We start from the raw sequence: 19,048 nt of genomic DNA, 5'->3' as shown, positions 1-19,048 counted from the left end.
AGAGACTGGAAAAAGATGGCAATATGATCTGATCTGGAAGATCTGTTTGTGAGGAGAAACTGAAAAAAAAAAGTGGGAAATTGAATGTGCTGCTTGTTCCTTGACTCTGTTGACAGATGTACACACACAAGCAGCTTTTACAGCAATCAGGAGTAAGTGATGAGTTTTCTGCCATTAGATATTTTTTGCCAAGCACAACAAGCTTTTGAGAAAGCATGAATCTTTCAGCAAGTAACAGAAGCATTTACAGTTAGGAATATGCATTGGGGAAAAATGAGATATTATGGAAGAGATGACCTTTGAGATAAATCACACTGAGAATCAAGGAAGCAAGTTGCTTTTTCTGCTTCTTTCACTGACCTCCTGGAGGGCTCTGCACAAGACTTTTTCCTACTGAACTTGTTTCCCGTTTGGTTGTAACTTAGAGTGGAAGGACCTTCTCTGTGTGTCCAGCACTCACAACAAGTGACCTTTTGATTTTCACTGATATAATCTCTGAAGGCCCCCCAAAATAAAAGACAATCTTTGAATTCTCTCTTTTCCTTGGACTGGAAATAAATTTCTCTCCAAGATAAGTTGTAGGTGTCTTCCTCTAAAGGATCTATTCTGGCTACTGACCCTGCTGTCTCCTTCGCTACAAACAAGACTAAGCCTATCCTCAGAGAAAGCAAAAGGGCTGCAGATCTGGGAAAACCACATAATTTCAGGGGCATAAAAAATCTGAGGAGGAAGGGTCCTTGAAAGACCATCCCTTACACTGCTCCAGGAGAGTGCCCAACAAACAGTGTGAGCTGCCTGCTGTGCTCAAGCTGGAGGCTGGCAGAAGAGGAGGCAGGAAACAGATCACTGGGAACGTCCACTCCTTGAGCTTCCTGGTGCCACTACTCATGCACCTCTCTCCCCGCACACCTTGCAGCTATCAGGAGAGCCAGCTTGTCAGATCCAAATCTTGATCTGCTAGCCACTAAGATACCCTGGTTCCTGTGCACCTCTGTGAGACACCAGATTATTACCTACTAGGGGAAGTGCTATCTTTTTCTGTCCTGCTGTCCTAAGCAGTTGTCTTCATGCAGAGCAGATTTGTCTGTGCTGAGGAGAAATTCCAGAAGCAACACTGGACAGAAAAAAACCAAGAAGATCTCAAGAGTGGTGGTGCCAAAACCTGGGCTCTAGAGACATATCAGCAACAGGGATTAAGGGCAAAACTGAGCCTGTGGACTTGATGACCATGCACACAGTTTGCACAGCAAAAAGGTGAGGAAGAGAAAGCTCAAACTCAGGCTTATTGGCCTAATGTGTGTCCTTGTGCCCCTATAATGAGTAGTCCAAGCAAAGTGCGCTACTGCTCTGTGTGGCAGGAGATGGGCAGAGCCCTTGGTGCAGCCTGCAAGGGGCACAGAGCAGCCAAGTCAAGCACGGTGACAATAACCCTGCAATGGCAGAACAGGCCTGCATTTTCAGGCTGAATCTCGTGCTGCTTCTGGAAACGATGCCTCAGCAGAAGCAACTGGGAGAGGTTCTGTAAATGAGGGATTGGGCTGGTTTCCGTTCCCCATACTACACATTTTTGGTGGCCTTAAAATACCTTTTGAAAGTGCAGGATATGGGTATGCAGTCAGAACATTTTTCTACTTCTGGAAATGTTGTTCCTGCACTGAGCTGCCCTCATTCTCCACTTTCTTCTCCCCTCTGAGATGGAAATGCACGAGTAAGCGTATGTATTATTTGCAGACTTGTATACAGGCCAGATCTTCTCATGGTTGAATTACTAGCCAGCCACTCATCCTGCCTCAAAGAAATGCTTTCTGTCGTGAAACTTTCCAAGCTGGTTTAATCCACCTTGGGTGGCAAACTCCATGAGCTCTTCCCCTGTTGGCACACAGTTTGCATTCACCAGAGCTTAAATTAGCTCTGGGTAATTCCAGCAATGTCTCAGTCTGTGGAAAGGATTCTCCAGCTGAATGCATCATGCTGCATGCCCCCCTCCCTCTACCTGGGTAGTCTCTTAAATTCAAGGGCTGGGAAGCAAAGGGCCAAGAAGGAAAGAGGGAATGAGCCAGTTATTTGGAAATATTAGCATGTCCTCTCTCTCCAAGGCAGGAGACGGAGCGGTTTGAATAGGAGATGCCTCAACAGCTGTTTCACAGGAGGCCATCACAGCTGGGGATTCTTGGCAGGATGAAACAGATCTGCACTCTTTCCTTCTAGACAGGGGTGTCTCCACTTTTCTATGTTCCCCCTTATCTCCAAAGTGTCACCTACACTTATGGCCTTGTTCTGGGATGGTTTGCAGGAATATCCTATTTTCCATCTATGGGGACAGGGATACTCTTGTGACAGGATTCACCAGAGGGTGCTGTTACACATAGCCTTTTACATTTTTTCTTAGCCTGGAATGATAATGTAGCCTTTTAAGGGGACATTGAAATGTTGCCAGTTTTAATATGTCAGCTCCTTTTCTGAGTGGGAAGCTGCAAAAAGTAACAGGTTTTTCCTCTTCTTCCTCTCTGTTTCTTTGAGGGGTTTAATTTTGGGGGGTTTATTTGGTTTTGGCTTTTTTTTTATTTTCTCCAACTGTCAACAGGAAATTATTCTTGTTGCAGTTTTCCTCCTGGCAAGAAGGAGTTCACTGACTGCTTCTTCTCTGCTGTGAAAGCATAATTAATTGGTTTTACACTCCTAACCTGCCTGCCATGGGCGGGGCTTCTCCCATGGTAGAAAGCATCTGCATTTGCTATGGCTCCACAGAAAGAAGGATTCCCCAGTTTCCCTTCACCACCACTGTGAAGACCTCTGAAGTCTTACTTGAGCAGAGAGGACCACCTTTATTCTTATCTGGAAGGGAGGGAGTTAGGGACACACTGCAAGAACTGTCCTTTCTTCAATATAGGGACAAGCAGTCCAAAGCAGGACACATTTTTCAGTTCTGCCCTCCCTGAGAAGAAGAGAGTGGCAAGGATCAGGCCAAGGGACTGCTGTTCCAGGGCAATTTGACAGGCACAGAACATGTTGCAAACAGCTTTCAGGCTTGCAACAGAGACCTGTTTGTTTCCCCTGTTTAATTTGGGAACCATGCATCCAAGCACACTTTGTATGTCTCCATGTGTAAGCCTATACTGCAGCCTATTGATTTCCTTCACCCTTGGCAAGAATATCACAGTGGATTTTGGCTTTGCCTGTAATCTCTTGAGTGGATGAGACTAGAAATTTAAATGAGAGCTTAACTTGCTAACTGTCTGCTCTGCCCACATGATGGCTGCTCCTTTGCCTCTGGTCTGGAGCTGTCTGTTTGGATGAGAAAACTTGGGTACAGGGCAGGAAGGGCTGGCTCCCATCTGGGCTCTGCCCCTACAGACACTGCAGATGAAACTGGTTCCAGGGACTTGGCTCTGCAAACCGGATCCAGAACATGAGCTCGTCCCTGAGAGGCTGCACAGGTACAGACTCTGTTATTTTTGACATATGTCTGGTTTTAATCTTGAAGCAAGGCCCTGGATGCAGTCTCCTGGCTCACCAACAGCGTGCTGTGTGTTGCCTTGTGGTCCGAGCACAAGATACTGGATCCATTTCTTCCTCTCCCTGTGCAAGAAGCATCCAGAGAAAATATGAGTTTATGGTGAGGAACTAACATCTTATTTCTGGGGTGGTCTTTTTATCGCTGTATGGCTTTAGTGGGAGCAGTGACTACCCATGCAGTAGAAGGTTTGGTGATCCAGGCTACAGCTTCTGCAGAGAGCGATTTTTTGATCACATAACTTTGCTCACAATGTGGTTTCCTCTAAGATTTTCAAGTCAGAAGTTCTGTGAGTCATCTTGGATTTTCCTGCCCTGACTAAAGCTAACTGTAACCAATGAAAATATAGTCAAATAATACATTTGCATAAAGGTAAGAAGTCTTCTCCTAGTGAGCAAATATGAAGGCACCAGTAAATTCCATTCCATGACTATGCTAATCAGAACAGCTTTTTCCAAATTACTTTATAGCTTGAAAGTCCACGGAAAACACGGCCCTGAGCCATTGGTAAGAGAAGGTAAGCAATAAACTTAGTAGTAGTGGGATGTGTATCAGTTTCTATGTGATTTTATTTATTTCTTAGAAAAATAATGAGACTAAAGGCAAGACTCCCAATAAGAGTTCCACCAGAGAGATACCTTTCTAGCTTATTCCAGCTGAGAAGTGATGCTCTCTTTGAGTATTGACATATATTTGCTTCTCTGCTTTGATTTGCCTCCAAAAATAGTCCTGAGTTAATCCTTTCTGTATTTGTGGATTTGAAATAATCTTTCTATTTGTGCCAAGAATTTACAAGAAACATAAACTTCTCCATAGATTGTACAGTGCTTAAGGTCAGTGAAACAGTTGTCAGGATGCTGGCTTGATTTTACTCAATGGAGAACTAGTGCTCCAGCAGTTGGTGCTTGAGGACCTGAATTGCCACTGCCAGAGAGAGGTGGGGAAGGAGGATGTTTGCCTCTTCTGTGTGATTCACCATATGATGCTCTCAGGTACTAAAGTGAAATCCTGACAATAACACATCCGTCCAGGAAATGGATCAGAAAAGGCCCATTTTACTGCTGTCAGTGAAATTTGTTAAATCCCCATTTGCCTACACTCTGACCTTGTAAATATGCTTAGGAAGTTGGGGAATTATATTCTTGAAGGGATTACAGTGTTTTAACAATATTGAAGTAAGCACCTCTGTCTATAACCTCCTAAGGAGTTTGAAAGGTTTCATTCAGTGGTACTTATTGAGTGCTACACAGACAATTGAACTGGCCTCAGAGAGGCAAAACATCTTAATTTGTTCCATTGATACCCACATGGGATAGGGAGAAACACAAGGAAAACCTGGATGCTCCAACTGTTTTTGGGGAGGAGAAGTGAGGTTTCCAGAAGTTCTCCTTGAGAAGTGACAATGATTAAATTTGCTGCCCCTAAGAACTGCACTAATGGAGGGCCTAAAGCTGGTATCAGATCTAATAATTTCTGGTTTAAGTAGTCAGATTAGTCAGCATGGATTTACCATGCACAAACCAACCAACCTAATTGCCCTTTGTGATGAAATGACTGTGTGGACAAGGGGAGAGCAGTGGATGTAATATTAATTTATTAAGGCTTTGGAGACAGTCTGACACAGAATTCATGTTATGAAGCTCATGAAATATGGGCTAGTTGTTCAAGGATAAAAAAAACTATCTGGAGTGCTGAGTTCAAAGAATAACATTCAATAACTTGGTGTCCACCACTTTTGGCTGGTAAATAAAGGAGCATCCCTGGAATCTGTACTGTGGTCAATCTTTTCATCTGCATGATAATACAGAGTGTATCCCCACCATATTTGCTGATGGTACTGAATTAGGGGGAATGGTTAAAGTTTCATATCAGAGAACTTTCAGGTAAGAGGGAGAAATCTGAGGGCTGAACTGACAGAAACCTTACAAGACTCAGGAAGGAGAAGTACCTATAAAGGAGAGTAACCCCACACATTGACACTATCTGGGAAGCAACCGGCTGAGCTGCAGCCTTCCCAAAAAGGGCTTTGGGGGTTAGGGTGTGTACTAGGTTGAAGATGTGCCAGCAGTGCACTGTCACTGCAAATAAGGCAAATTGCCTGCTAAGCTGCATTAGAAGGAAGGTGGCCAGAAGCTTGAAGGAGTCCAGGGATATCTGTGCATTGCTACAAGGCTGTAGTAAGGCTACAGCTGTTTGCTCTTCACCATTCTCTGCCTCAGGCCACCTTATATGCTCAGTCATCTATCACCTGATACCAATACCCCTTTGTCCATCTAGGGACTTAAGGCAGAAAGATCAAAGCTCCCTTGGGAACCACTCCGTAGGTTCCAGTTACACCAATGGTTGAAGTGGAGACATATTTACACCTTAATTTGCTTCTGGGAGTCCCCTCCTCTTCCTCTCTCACTCCCCCCACCACGCCTCAAAGCTTGCAGTCAACCTCAGTTGAATATCAAAAGACATCAGAAATGTGAGACAGCTGTCCAGATGCTCAGAGAAATGACCTGAAAAGAAGGAGTCGGGTGATGCATCCCAGGAAATGGATCCTGTCCTAAGAGGAAAATTCATTCATCATTCAGATAACTTCTGCCACAGAAAAGCCATCTGGATAAACAAGGACAGGGTTACATAACCATTGTGCAGAACCCCATTCCTTCCTGGCCAGTTGTAAAACGGCAGATGTGTAACACAGGGTTTCGTCTGTAGGCAGAGAGAGAAGAACAGGAGACCATGAGGGAAGGCTGGGATTTCTGAGGCCAGCAGCAAAGAGAGAGTTTTTTGCTTCCTTCATCAGATCCTTTGAATCCTTCACAAGACTTGTAACTGGAAGTCGATCAGTGGAGGACTCAGACCAGCACAGTAATGTTACCAGGAGACAGAAAACAGAGAGAAAAGGGGAAATGGGATTCTCAGAAGTCCATTTGTACACTTCCACTTCCTCCAGCTTCTTCACTGCTAAACAAGCCAACATGAGGTACCACTGCAGGACCCACCTCCTAACTACAGCTCAACCTTGCTGCTGCCCAGCTAAGAGCTGCTTTTGACCTGCTGGAATTATTGGCTGACCACCTAGCATTACCTCTCCTCACACAGCAGCCCTGTGTCCCAACATCTTTCCTGGCTACCCCCTACCCTGCACCCCAGCCCTCCAGCAGGAGCTTCTTCATGTCATGTCTCTACCATGGGGAAGGAATTGGTCTGAGGTGTTTGTTGGCTCAAGGAAGCAAAGGAAGAATTTGATGGAAGAGTGAGAAACTGAAGTTCTGTAGACATAATTGGAGCATTGTGATGATTTTCTACAAAGCCAGCATAGAGGAGGAATAAATTCTCACTAAAGATTCACAGGCTGATCACAGTCTTCATTTTCTGCAGCATTCCCATTTATAACGCCAAGTAATAGTAGAAACATTAACCAAAGAAAGCCAAATGTTACCTGTCTCCAGCAGAGGAGCAGACCTCTGAAGAAAAGTCATGTTCAGTGCTGATTTCTCAGTTTGGAAAGGGTCAACACTGACATCTGACTGACAGCCTCAAAAAGTGTATGAAACCTATACACCCCGAAAGTCAAGTAAGGCCCAAATACTGTACAAATATCACTCCCCGTCACTCAAGAGGGAAGGTTGTAGGACAGGCTGAGAAGTCATAGCAAGCCATAAGAATTCAGAGATTGGCCCTCATAAATAGTGGAATACTGTCTGGGAGAGAGGCTGTTATGAGAACAGGCTTGGAAGCTGGCTAGAATATGGCAAATCTATCGAGCAGCTGAGATAACAAGAACACACGCAGGAGAGTTAAGGGCAGAAGGAAATGGGTGTACAGTGTGTGTCATAAATTACAAAAAGAGAGTAAGCAGGGTGTGCATGGGAGACTGAATGCCATGAGCAAAGGTCAAAACCAGACACTAAAATGAAGAGGTACATGTGTGATGCAGCAGAAGCTGTAACTTAACCGGCTTATGGGAAAACCCACAAAGAGATGGGAAAGGAAATATTTTTTTATTTACTTTTTTTCCCCCCTTGCCAAATACTGCAGGTCATTAGCTGGGACAAGCTCTGTGGATAACAGAAAGGACTCTCCTGAGACCGAGTTCTTACATCCCTGCTCTGAGTCTGCCAGATAAAGCTGAGGCATCTCTGACAGCCACAGCATCTACAGAAATCAGCATTCCCTGTAGGACAGGCCTGGGCTGCCTGACTACAGTGCCTGCTTCTGTGAGGGTAGGTGGTTATAAAAATGAAGGCAGCAGGGTGCAAGTGAGATGAGATACTGGGGCTGGCCTAAGTGATCCATATATTCCCTTCCAGCATAAAGGGAGATGCTCTAAGTTATCCCACACTCTTCATTTCCTCCCACTTTCCTCTGGAGAGCTGAGCATTTCTGGAAAGAGATTTGAAGTCCTGCTCTTGGCTCCTCTGTGTTCACACTGCAAAAGCTGGGGGTCTTGACTCAGGGATGTCATTCCTGTGTCAGCACCATCCCTGTGGGTTCCTCATGCTCTGCCAAGTGGAAGAGCTGTGCTGTATTTAGAGCAGTATCTTACACCACAGAAGATGTAGGCTACGGTCTTTATTTTTACTATTCAAATCCTCTGTGTCCTGTGACATGGTTCCTCATCAATAAACAGTGAAAAATATCACTTGTTCTGGAGAAGATGTACAGCAAGTACTATGGATGCTCCAATTGAACTGTGGAAACCACGGAGTCCTTCAGCTGTGAAATGTTGCCATGTTAATACACAAAATGTATTCACACAGTGTTACTTGCACAAAGCATGTGAGAATCAGCCTTTCTATAGTTGGGTAAACCTCAGGATTCTGGTGTTCCCTGACTGAAGGGATTTAAAAGTGTATGTCCACATTTCAAAAAGAAAAGCCAGAGTTTTGTTCCCAGCCTTCCTGGCAGAAGAAAGAAAGTTGTGGACAATGACTGTATATGACCACTCCTCAGACTGGAAAGCAAATAAAAAGGAGCTTCAAATCTCTTTTTTTTTTTTCCCCCCTTAAACACTTTGTCCTGCAATTTTATGTTTTGGTGGCTTTTGTGCTCTATGGTATTTGTGCTTTTGCAAAGCTTTTCCCTGAAGCATGATCTCTGTTTCAGAACTGCAAACAAGGGAAAAAACCCAGCATGTTTTCAGCAGGCAATGTGATGAATGTAGCTGCTGGATGAATCTAGCCCACTCCCCTCCTTACTGCCACCCTGCTCGATGTATTTAAAATCTCCAAAGATCTTCCTTTAAGATACCAGGGCTTCCCATTGTGCTGGCTTTTACTGGATTTCAGGTGCCATTCAGTCAGCCCCCTCAGCTGCTTAAATTCTTGAAATGCTAGGATCATATTTCACCTGATCTGGCACTGAACCATGTTCGCTATCTCACCCCAAAATTAATTAAACCATAAATTTTCGGAATAAACATGCAGCATCCACTATCACTGAAACAGTCTGGGCTTTGTTGAGCAAACTGCTGCAAGAACAAAGCCTCCTCTTTCTCTTTCTTCCCACCCTGCACTTCTCTTCTCTTGATGTGTATCAGCAAATACAGTAAATACAGCACTCTCCCTCCCTCTTACAGAGAGATAATTCTTGTTCTGCCGTTGTCACCATTTCATAGACTCAGGAGAAACTGCAACAGCTCACAGGGTGAGATCTTACAGGAGAGCAATAACTCTACTAAGAAGAGGAGCTGTTCTCCAAAATTAATCCATGTATTCTCTTCAGGCAGCCCTTGAAAATGCTACTTTAACTTGCCCCTTACCTCAGTTTCCCATTGTCCAGTGAGTTTCTCTGTCTGACACTGGTGCTGGGCAGTTAAAATTCATTAATGAAGCAGAGATTATTAACTAATTCACCCAAGGAGATTATTTAGGTATGCACAAAATTGTTAGTGGTAATCTTGTAGCTGTCTCAGAACAAATAGTCTCTACCTCTGAATCCTCTCTAGCCTGTAACTGTGAAGCTTAACTACTATAATAATTTTTGAAGCTAACATTTGCCATTACAAAACACATACTATTCAAAACTACTGATCAGAAAGTAACTAAAACAGGGATTTCCATTTCCTATTCTGAACTTTTAACTAATCTGGAGGCTGCAGAATCTCTCTCAGATCTGAAGAAAGCCTTATCCCTGAAACTTGTTTATTTTCTGGATAGCCTGATCATTTCACATACAGTTTAGGACTAAGAACTCTGCCACTTCACCAGCATGACTCAGAGAAGACCTTTACCCTTATCCTCAGATCTAATCCTGTCAGAGCCCATGAAGAATGCTGGATGGCTGCTTGGGTGGGAGACTTAGGGAGCATTGCTTGGTTGCTATAGGGAATGTAACCAAAGGTGGCATTTTTATTCCTTGAATCAACTGTCAGCCAACACCCTTGCCTGGTATTCAAGGCTGTTGTGGGTTGCTAGATATAAATCTGAGCTCCTGACCAGCTCTGGTCTTTAGAAATTCTCTGGTAATTTGATTGCAGCTCTGGTGCAAATGCCAGTGTTCTGGCTCTATTCCAGCTCTGCTGATTTACACTCTTCTGACAAACTCTCGGTTCTGTTCCAGTAGGATGCTGTGCTCTTCTTCAGTTCTTCAGCTTCTGTCTAGAGCAGATAAACATTGTTTCTCCCTAGCCAAAATAAAATGAGTCTTACATTCATTCTAGGGTGTTTTTGATGAATGGTGCCACAGAAAGGTGAATGTGGTGTTTCTTCCTGCTGGGTCTTCACTTCTTTCATGCCAGGCAAAATCTGATCTCCTGTGCTACAGAATCTTGACTGTGGACTGAGATCTCCAGGGTATGGAGCCTCAGGTGTACACTTGCTGCTGCCAGGATTCTCCAGTCAGCCAAAGGGCTCAAGTGCAGAGCCAGGTGTCAAGATCAAAGTGGCATCTGATGCACTGCGATACCATTATCATCTGCAGGCTTGGTTTTGCTCAGTTCTGAGGTTTGCACACAGAGTTTCCCAGCCCTCATAGCAAATGAGGAATGTGATGTCTCTTTGAAAAACACAGGATAAACCTCATCTCTAAAGAAGCTTTCTTTCTGTTTCTGTTGTCAAGCTGGGACCCAAAAAATAAGACCAGAGGGAAGGGAACACAGAAGAGTTTTCACACATTATTTCTTGAAATTTTGGAATTAGTGATTAATGCAAAGTCTGGGTTTTCCTTGAAGGATCCTACAGTCTGTTGTCTACTGCCTTTTTTTCACCTGTTGCCATGGACAGACTGGTGAATAACTGAGCACTGTGAAACAAGAGAGCAGACCCTTGGTTCCTAAGGCATCAATCAGCCCTAGTTCAGACAAGAGCATTTCCCTTCACTTCAGTTTTTCCTCCCTGCAGCATCTCCTGCCAGGATGTCCCGCTGCCTGCTGGAATTAATGTGGCTTAAATATCCCTCAGGATTCTCCTTGAGGTCAGGAACTCAGCCTCTGGATCCTCTTCAGTTCTCTTTTCTAGCCCCTGAAACTGGATGTTGCCAAGTGAATTTTGCTTGCCCATCCCATTCTTCATATTTTCCAAAGTCACCTCTCACTGGCGAGGAAAGACTTGGAGAGGAGAGACAGAGGGGAAGAGTCCAGGCCTGGGTTGCCTCTTTCCCTCTGTAATTTCAGGCTCCCCCTCTCACCCCTGGGAAAATTTTCTCAGTGCACTGTGCTGTGCTACATCCCAAGCTGTTGGCACTTCCCAGGCCAGTGTGTTGAGCTGTCCTCAAGTTTTTCTTGCCCTTCATAAACAATGATTATTTATTTATTTATTTCAAGATTTTTTTTTTTTTTTTTTTTTTTTTTTAGGGAGGAGCACTGAAAACCAAGGAACTGTTCCTCTGAATTTTTTTTTTGTCCTTTTAAAATTTTTTTTCTCAACCGAACCTACTTTGCCCTTACTGCTTTCTGTCCTAGTCTCATCCCAAACTCAGAACTATTTCCCAAGGAGACACACCCCAGACTAAACTGTATTGAATTTCCCTGCTTTCCACTGCCCATCAATTTGTCTATATATCTCACAAACTTTCTCAGGAAAATGGCCCTCAAGAGAATAACTTTTGACTTACGTTTTTCCTCACTGAAATCCACTCCAGCTCTTGCAGATCTGGCACTGTCTGGGGGTTCTTTTCCATCCTCATTCACGAGGCTTTTTATTGCTTCCTTCCTTTCCTCATCATATTGTGCCCAGTGAGTTTTAAAGGCAGATCAACATCTCATTGTTTGTCAGAAAAACACTTGGCTTGTACTTGACATATTCCATATTTGTGCTGTTAACCAGGTTATTCCTGGTCTGACTGAAGCTTTCTTTGGGGTCCTCCAACTCATGTTTGCTTTGCCTTGTGCATTGTTTTACCAGGCTGAAAATATGAGACATTCAGGACATCTCGTCCTTACGTATCCACTCTACCACCCACTGTGGCCCTTTCCATATGAGCACCTTAACCTTCTCCAGTGGTGTCCAGCAAACCTGAAAGTCTCAGATTTCAGCAAAAACCTATATAGGAAAAAGTTCAGCATTAGATGAACCCTCCAGGCTAATTAGTCTCCTGTTGAGATACGTGCAGGACAACTGGATGGGGTAGGTAATGAGTGTATCCTGCAAGAGCCTGTGGCTTGGACCAGTTCTCTTCATGGGGCTGTCTTGTGTGCCTGAACACTCCTTTTGGAGGCTTCTGTCCAGCTACTGGCCAGGCTTCCTCCCAGGAAGTGTTGCTCTTTCTTCTCTCACTCATGGAGAACTCTGTAATCATGCATCACCCCTTTCCCAAACTTATACCACAGAACTGTGTATCATTGACCAGATGTGGTCTTAATATGACTCCTCTACCCTCAAACTGCTGAAATACTTAGGCTGGCACTGAGAAATTTGACAGGTTGTTCCTAACATTGTAGGATGAACAGCTGATCTTAAGACAGCCAGTTTCTTCAAGCAAGAAATTAAAGTGTTACTACATTTTGCATTTCCCTAGAGACACAGGAGAAATGATAGAGTTTCGCTGCTGATTCATAAGCAGATGAATACAGTTTTGGGTGTTATGTTTATTTTCCCAAAGTGTTTTTTTTCTTTCCCAGACTCTCCCAGGTCCCAAGGTCGGAGCTGATGTGTGCACTCTGAGTGCATCCTGTTTGTCATAGAATCATTTAATTGCCATTTAAGAGAACTTATGCAACTGACCTTTAACATAACAGAGTCTCCCTGTTGCACTTAATTCCTTATGCTGACATAAGAAAAGAAAGGAAAAAACCTTCTTTTGGCTAATGTGAAAGTCTTTCCATGGGGAAGATTAAAAAGGCAGGTGGGGTGAAGGAGCTGATGGAGTTCAGAGTGGTTGGTAGTTACCCAAAGACTTGGTTTGCATGTTGCTTGTTTCCAGGGAAAACTATAGTACTAATTGTTCTGCAGTGAGGGGGAGGAATTTTTATGAAATGGAGGAAATAAATGAAGTTATGAGCAAATGTATTTTATTTCTAGATCACTGCAGAACAGTTCCGTAAATGCCCTTCTGCAGTCTCAGAACTCAGACTGTTTTCTGTCTGTATTCCTTTTAACCCAATTTTAATGAATAACGACGTGGCGATGTCTGACTGACAGCCTGGCAGGGGATTGGCTACAGTGCCAACCTGGACCCAGAGTTACAGGATGTTGCAACCCCTTCCTGCTTGGTCAGCCACAGTTTTCAAAAGTAAAGAATAGTCGAAAAGGAATAACAAATACAATATAATAAACAATGGATTAGATGACGAGGAGAGTTCTAAATACCTGACACTCATGCTCTTCTTAGTGAATTGACTCTGAAATTCATCACATTTTTCTGTGAGGCAAATGGCAATATACAAAATCTTATATGGAATCAAATCATAGCTCAACATTTTCAGCAGTGATCTGGTAAGATTCCAATTTACTGCACCTTTTCTGTGTCGCAGGCACAGGAGCTGCTGAAGTCCCTTTGCTGAGGACTTTGTGTTTTCATGTCTATCTTCTGAAGTATTAAGATATCAGCTGCAAACAGGAGCCAGAGCTAATGGGTGGGGTGAAGAGCAAAAAGGGGTAGATGGAGTTCAGCTATTCTTCATACGTGTCCAAGGCAGGGAGATAACTCACTGGGCAGAGAAAAAAAACAAACCAGCAAACAAACCTGAAAACAACCCCAGCTTTCCTTCCTTCCGTGCATCTACTGAATAATATGAAGTACAACACACTGATAGCAGTGTCCCTTGCCATGACCTGGATCCCCTAGAAGTACTTAGGCTACTTTTCCCTAAAACTGGCCTCCCCTCAGACATTTTTGTTTTCCAGCACAGAGGCGTTACCTCTGTATAGGTAAGTGCATATAGGGGAAAGAAGCATGCCTCTTATTAATTAAAAATCCAGCAGACTTTCTGCTGAGAGTGTTGAAGACAGGAATTTATGCAGAGATATTTAGTTCATTTGTGATGTGGCTTCTCACCCCCTAAGAGCAGGAGCCATGGTCCATTTATCATCAGTCCCAAACAAACAATGTGTATTTTTAGCTTCTTCTTTCAGGGAAGATAAAAAATAGTTTGAGCTAGCATGACATGACTTAGGTGGGGACACTTTTATGTTTTTTAATTTGTTTAGATAATTGGGTCACAGGAAAGCACTCCTGTGAGAACCACTCTCATTCCCAGAGATCCAGGGAGGTGAAGGGGTGGGAGAGAGTTGAGATTATTGCTAAAATAAAACATCCTGTGCAAAAGAGCCATTGTCTACGTAGCACTAACCTTAAGGTAGTTTAGAAAGATGACAAAAAAGTTCAGCTTTAACTCTGCCCTTTTCATCATGTGTTTGTATCTTAAAATAAATATCTATAGAGTCTGGCTTCGTCCTAATATATATACATCAGTATAGTGTACCCCAGACTTGCTACATCTAGAGTTCACATAGCAATTCCCCACTGTGCATTTGTGCACTGTCCAAATGGTCAACATTTTACCACTACTATTTAGATTTAATTTTTATTGTATTTATTTTTACTTTTTCCAAATTTCAACTTTTTATTTGGTTCTCATGGACAGTTTGATATAATCCCTTTTAATCTGTAATCTAATTACATGTACTGTATTTCCATGCACAGTTTGTGCTTTTTGAGCTAGGAGCTTTAGACTCTTGCAGCCAAGGAGAAATTAATAAAAAAAGCTCACCAAATGTTTTGCAATTACACATGATTTAATTAGGAATCGATTCACTTATTGAGAAAGAACCCCTCTCCTAGTGTTTTTTGAACCTGGTGGTGGGAGCTCTCTGCGTGTGACAGCAACCTCAAATAATTAGCCTGGTGCCAAGTGAAGGCTGTTAAACCTCCATCACCCCAAACATCTGACTGGATGTACAGAGAGGATGCTTTAGCAGTGATTTCTGCCCTGACACGTTGCAAAAACAGCTTCTGAAAATCAGTGTGGATGCAAATGTGTTTGAGTTTGAGCAACATTCCCCAACAGCCTGTCCAGAACAGGCACTTCTGCAGTGTGGTCCCTCTGCCCTGCTCCACACACTGCAGTGTTACAGGATCAGGGACACGATCTGGTTACCAACTCTGTTTGTGGCAGCACATGCGAATGTTTATGGATTTGTATTGTTCTCCTGCTTTGGAAAAATGCCATTTAAGAAATGCCACCTCCCACTTCCCCCTCCTTTTATGCATATAATATGAGAGGTTTTAGTGAAATGCCCATCCAGATCCTGGAGAGCCATCACATCTAACCAGGCAGCACATGGAGGCTCTGGTGTCAGAGCTCAGCTTCAGAGGGTTCCTCTCCTTCCACTGCTTGTGTCATGGGCATGAGACAAACAGCTCCATTTGCTGTTTCTCTCACTTCTGTTCAAGGTTATCCTTCCCAGCTTCTTTCCTCTTCGCCTCCTCATCCACATTCTGTAGCCACACATCTGGCTTTGAGCATGGACCCACTTCTTGGATCTGATCCCTAGCAGCTGTCTGCTGCCAGCGCTTTCCCACAGAGGGAATAGGGATGGGATCCAAAAGGCAAGGGGAAATGGAGGACAAGCTGGGAACATCCACAGCAGGTGGAGGTTAAGACAACTGAATCTCTACAGGAGCAATGTCCTTTTTCCTTCTTTCCATTCAGCTCCATGAGCGTCTGACTCTTCAGTATGTCTTTCCTATCCACTTCTTTATTATTTCTGAAAATGTAGACTGCCTCCTCTGCCTCCTTTACTTCTGAATAAGCTCTTTCTGGATATAGACTTATGTAGCAGGTTGTGTTACCAACATGGATCACTGGGGGCACATCCCAATAGACACAGCAAAAAAAGTGCATAAGGGGAAAATGACACATCCTGCTCAAACCATTAGGATTGAGACATTTTTTTCATTTGTGTGGTAGCTGATGCCAACAAGATGCAGCTTGAGAATTCAGTCCATGCAGCTGCTCCTCCATGCCTAAGCAGGATTTTTTCAGGGGTTATGATGTGCAAACAGCAGTGAATGAAGGACGAAAAAGAGGGAACACGGAAACTGGAAATGTGCTTTCTGTGTTATGTAGTAACAACATAGTCACCTTTAGTCTCCAGGGCTGTTGGAAGAAACTTCCCAATGTCATTAAGGAACTTGGATTGCCTTCAAAAGCATCCTATGCCAACAGCTTCCTTTGGAGCTGGAGTAAGAGGGAAAGGCAAGAGAAAACGAGATTTGACCAAAACCCACCCGAAAACTTGGGAGCCGTTCTGATGCCTTCCACAGCTTTGGATCTGGTCTTCTTTTTTGTCTTTTTGTGGGCTTGGTCTCATGATAAATCCCAGAGCCAGAGAGTTCTAACAGAGACAGATTACCATCTTCTTTTCAGAAGCCTAAGACTGGGATATACGGATATGCTTATTTTGCAGATGCCAACAGCTAACATATTCATTGTGTTCAACACACACAGTGCTCTGAAGCTGCTGCTAAAAGAGGACAGACATTTTATCTGGCTTATTATCAGCCTACATGCACTGGACAAGGATCCTAGGCTTTTAGTTCACCCTTGCTCTTGGTTTTATTTCAGCACATTGTCCTATTAATGATCGAGCACTATTTGAGCTACATTTTATTAAGTTGCCTGAAGGCCCTCTGGCATCAGCAAAGTAAATATACTTGTGGTGATATTATTATTATTAGATTCATGCTAATAAAAGGTTAACAACCCAGCAGCAGGTCTTTAATCAGTCTATGCTGTGTAGCCAAACCCAAAGCTTTTTATTGGGATTTTTTTTCCTCTAGCCACATAGGGTCCTGTCCATGTGAGAGGAGGAAAAAAAATCATCAGTTGAGTGATTAATTTACATGGCTTTCTTTCCTTGATGAATTTTACTCCTTTTCTCTGCTACATAATTGGTCTGGAATTTCCTTCCCCTTACTCAGAATTTCACAGAATGAACCGCTAACATCCAGTAATAAACCCTTCACTGCATCAGTAACTTGCAGCAACCCATTGAAGTAAGATCCCAGTTCTTGGTTAGTGCAAGCTGAAGGAGATGGTCTGATGGATCAAAGTAAAACCAGGGCCAGCCAGAAACCAACATCATGTTGAAAACACGTGTGGGTAGCGACAAAGGAAATTCCCCAGGGTAATTAATGAATCTACTCAACGCTTTGTTTGTCTGTAAAAACACAACAAATGCTTCCCTACTTCATCAGGGCATTGTGAGGATAACTTCCAGTAAAATATAGGCAGCCAAGCACTCCTAGGAGGGTGGTGACACATGAACTCCTTTGTAGAACAGCTCCATCCACTCCCTATTTCTCACCACCTCCTCTGTGCCTCGATGGATTCAAATGTAACCATTTCCTTTGCAAATGAACCTCAAAAGTGTAACTCTGAAATGGAGCCATAAAGAGAAACTTCAGCACCTACAGCATTCATACAGTCATGTTCCCCCTTTCAGTCTTGTCCAGCTGGGTCTGCAGCTCTTGTTCTGGTACAGTCACAACACCTCCAGGGCATGTTTGCCTCCTTTTGGGATCCATCACACCTCACCTTTGCTGTGGTTTTGCTCAGGACCCTCTATAGCAATAGTAAAGACATCCACTTTTCCTAGCTATTCTTTTGCTCCGGGAAACACATTCTTGGCTGATCCTGCATTTCAGACACCCTTGCAGACACACACAACCTACCTTTTATAAATCCAATCCCCTGGGTTTGTTTTCCTCTCACACTGTCTCAATTTTCTTCCTGTCTTTTCTTTTTTTTTTTAATTTTCTTTTTCAATTATTATTATTACTTTGTTTGCATGGCTATTTGCTGGGGAAATGCTGCTCACTTAAGGAGAATTAATTTTAATTCACACTGATTTTCAGTCTCACACCTTGATTTTGTAACTTCTATTAAAAAATTTTCATTCTGTGCTTTTGAGCAGCTCAGTGCTCCCTACAACTGTCCTGAGCTTGAAACTAAGCTTGAATATCTCTCTGCAACTTATTGCTGTCTTAAACCTGAGGGTTGTGCTGACATTGTTGTCAACTCCACAGGTTGTCTTTTTTTCCTAGCAGTCCCAAGGTACAGTGGTGGCACAGCTTTGGGCAGGTATCTCCTCTGGCTCCCTATGGACTCTCTTCACCCTCCTATCTCTGCCCTGAAATAATTCCTCAGTGACATCTCGGTAAATTCAGGCCAGGAGTGGTGTGTTGAGGATTCGCACTCCTGTCTTCTATCTGGGTTCAGTGGATGATCTCCGAAGAGGCCTGAAACCTCCACAGTGTGGATCTGACTGGTTCAAGACTTCAACTCAGACGTTAAAGCACTTTTTTTGTGCAGGGTTTTGCTACAAAACACAGTGTACTGTAGAGGATGGTGTGCTTGCAGTGGTGTGAATGCAGCACAGAGTAGAACTTCAGGTGAACCATATCCCTGAGATCTGAGGAGCCTGTGTAACAGGCCTCTTGAAGGACACTTTCAAGGGCACAGTGATTGTGTTTATACTCAGGTGTAGGAGAGATCCTGAGGTCAAATATGCAGTCTGTCCACATTACTTGTCTGTGGGAAGACCTTGGATCTAATCTTGGTGCAATCTAGCAGATACTCCTGGTACAGCAGTGTGAACACCCTCAGCTTATCCCCTAAAGAAATCTGGAGGTGCAGCCAAATTATCTGGCAAGAAACTAGGTAGTAATAACAGTCACTCCTAAAGACAGCCAGTCACTGCTGCTGCAGAACCCAGGGGGAATTGCATTCTTACTGTGCAGCTGATCTAATTCCTGCCCCAGAACTGAACAACATAAAGTCCTTCCTCTCCCTAGGTCAGACCATGCTGACTTCCATGCACCCTGACAGGCCATGAGCCCTGGAAAGCTGCATTAGCACCCACAAGTACAAACCCACAAAATTACAGCAGGCATGCAGGAGCTGGAATAGATGAATGGATCTTAAGTTTGGTCTCTTCAGAAAGAACCCCAGAAAGTATGGCTCCTGGGAAAGGGCATAAGGAATATAATCGGAGTGCTGAAGGGAATAACTGGATGATTACTCAATTTCCAGTCAATTTGCTGTCTGTGATCCTTTCCTTTCCTTTCCTTTCCTTTCCTTTCCTTTCCTTTCCTTTC

At 43.5% G+C, this 19,048-nt stretch overlaps 1 long non-coding RNA gene across 1 annotated transcript in view; it reads right to left on the bottom strand.

Annotated features, from left to right (window-relative positions):
• Window positions 1-11,474: 11,474 nt before the first annotated feature.
• Window positions 11,475-19,048, bottom strand: part of LOC121670696 — a 49,366-nt gene continuing 41,792 nt past the window's right edge. Inside the window, exon 4 of the long non-coding RNA XR_006018215.1 lies at window positions 11,475-19,048. This exon is cut by the window's right edge and continues 2,367 nt beyond it. This is a non-coding gene — a long non-coding RNA (uncharacterized LOC121670696).

The sequence above is a fragment of the Corvus kubaryi genome, unplaced genomic scaffold, assembly GCF_017639235.1.
Source record: "Corvus kubaryi isolate FWS band 111438036 unplaced genomic scaffold, C.kubaryi_AGA036_p1.0 37396, whole genome shotgun sequence".
Taxonomy (NCBI): Eukaryota; Metazoa; Chordata; class Aves; order Passeriformes; family Corvidae; genus Corvus; species Corvus kubaryi.
The sequence above is the reverse complement of the archived record's forward strand: the minus strand, read 5'-3'. Positions and strand labels throughout refer to the sequence as shown.